The sequence below is a fragment of the Cyprinodon variegatus genome, unplaced genomic scaffold, assembly GCF_000732505.1.
Source record: "Cyprinodon variegatus isolate N-32 unplaced genomic scaffold, C_variegatus-1.0 Scaffold98, whole genome shotgun sequence".
Lineage (NCBI taxonomy): Eukaryota > Metazoa > Chordata > Actinopteri > Cyprinodontiformes > Cyprinodontidae > Cyprinodon > Cyprinodon variegatus.
In genome coordinates, this window is record NW_015150551.1 from 1,401,971 (window position 1) to 1,404,577 (window position 2,607).

The following is a 2,607-nucleotide window of genomic DNA, read 5'->3' on the forward strand; positions in this document are numbered from 1 at the left end:
TATATATATATATATATATATATATATGTATGTATATATATGTATGTATATTTTATAATTCTTATGAATGTAAATGAGTTTTTTGTAAATATATGAATGGACCTTTAAAAATAAACTTGCCTTTCCTTGCCTGTTGATCACCAATAAACAATAGTTCCCAATTCTACTGTAAGTATTCCCTAAATTGCCTTTGGAATAATAATCTACTTTTGAAATCATTATGATTGCTGGATTTGACGATTTCCTAATGAGATCTTTGAAAGGTTGATTTGATATTAAAACACTCCACAGATTAAGTCTCTTATCTCCATTCAAGCCTATTTATCTTTAATATCTTGTTCTACATATTCCTATGTTTTCTGTTTATAATACTTCCCCTGCTTTTTTTGTTGTATCTGAACACATTAAAAGAATACTTTAGTGAAAATTCACAAAAAAATGACTAAATCTGTATGGATATATAGGAGTGTAAATAATTACACTGGTAGCAAGCTTAAAATGCTTCCAACGATTAATTGAATTTGATGTGATATATATGGCAAATTACTTATTTGTCCACACAAAATGAGGGCAGATTTGCTAGAGTTAGGAAATGACTCTTGCTTCCTGTTGTGATGACACATCATCAGTGTTAAGACAACCAGTTGTCTTGCAATGCAAAAGTTGTGGGTTTGACTACAGTTCCTCTTGTCACATGTCACATGTTGTAACCCTGGGTTGCTTTTAATGCCAAGATGCCTCCTGATCTCTATATCAGTGTGAATGTGATGGGTGAATACAACTCTATATGGAAGCACTTTGAGCAGCCAGTATAGAAAAGCCCAAATAAAGTTAGTCCATCTGTAAATTTCAGATGTAAGACAAGGTTTTATGTGCATTGGGTGATAGATTTCATTTTAGGTTCTTTAAAAAATGCCCAAACCAAAAAGGTTTTCACCCGATTTTGGTCAAAACAATTGTAATGTAAAGATAAAGGAAAAAAATCTTACTTTTTTATTATCATTGTAAAATAATAAAAAAGCAGAATTTGGCTCCAGTTTTAGCCTTCACTATTTCTCAAATAAAAAGCAATAAATATATTCCAAAGAAAAGATTATTTCTCTGACGTCTGTATTTAATCTTCGAATTGTGTACTCAGAGTTATACTCCAGTGTAGGCTCAGGTGATGAGGCATAGGTGGACTAGTTTTATTATGTTATTGATAAATTGGCTGATAATTTGCCCTGCAATTTGGCCTACATCAAAAAGGCACTAATTCATAACAATATTTCACTGTTCCTTTAACTTTATATAATATGGAATATACTTCTGTTTAATTAAAATCTGTGTATTTGTATGTTCTTTTAAATTCTACATAAATATTGCAATTTGTTTTCTGAATGTCCATAAACTTTTAAAACTATTTTTTTTTTTTTTTTCATTGCAAATAAACATTTTTAATAAATCACTTTTGAAGTCAGGTCTTTTTGGCCTGGCCTTGAAACCCTGCTGGCCTGGAAACCCTAGTTTGCTCATGCTTTGGATGGCTCTGGTTCAATCTGAAAACCTTAAATCGTTAAAAACACTTGTGTGACCGGTCACCAAAATAAATCCTGTCCAATAGTGCTGTGAGTAGGAAAGGAGATAGGAAGAGGAACCAGTATGGTTTCACCTATTCTGTTAGCATAGGGACCCCCTGACATTCATAGAAGTAGCTAGGAGCTGTACAGTTGCCCACAACCTTTATGGCAAAGCACGGTTCATTTTTTTAAAACAAAAATACATTATTTCCTTATGTATATTCTGTGGGACACATGCATTTCTAGACATCTTTATGTGTTTATATTTTATGCTGGAGAACTTCAGCCATTCACTATATTTGTGGTACTCTTGTTTTTTGCAGTTCCTTTCCGGGAGGTTGTCGTCCTAATTGGACAAGCATCAATCATGTGCTCCTAGTGATACTAATAAGGCTGAATGGAGTCCAGAGTTCCATTTCTACCCTGGATAGCGTTTATACTGATGACCCCACGAAAGGCGAAGGAGTATAAGCCAGGAACAGGAAGTAGGAGCTACAATATGAGGTATTCTGACTGGGCCCCTGTTTTTGTGCTGAGGAGAACGGAAGCTGTGAGAGGCCATTTTGGTTTCTGCAACAAAAGAATCTTTGTGACTCTTTAGCTGTCCGTGATTTTCTGTCAACTGGATGTGTAGATGAGTGTGAGGTTAGCTCCCCTCCTATTATTCCTCTGCTTTGCAGGATGACAGGGCAGACAGGCCTTTCAGGGTCATGATTACAGAAACAGAGGACATCAGAGGACACTTAGATAGATGCTAAGAAGTAAAAAAAAGACACTCTTAGAGAGCAAAATGAAGGTTTCACACTTGAAAGGATATTGATGGTTCTTGTGGGCGAGTGTTAAAGGTTCCAGGCTTGAATAGTAAAGATTTTCCCTTGACTGCCCAAACTTGCATCTGCTTTGAAAACTCCCATGTTTCTCTCTGCAGCCAAAACACACGGAAAAGAGTCAAGTTTCACTGCGGAAACATAATCTGGGACTGACATATCAACAACGCAAGGTTATGCACATATGTACAAATTCAGGGCACATTCTCTGGCTTGTTAGT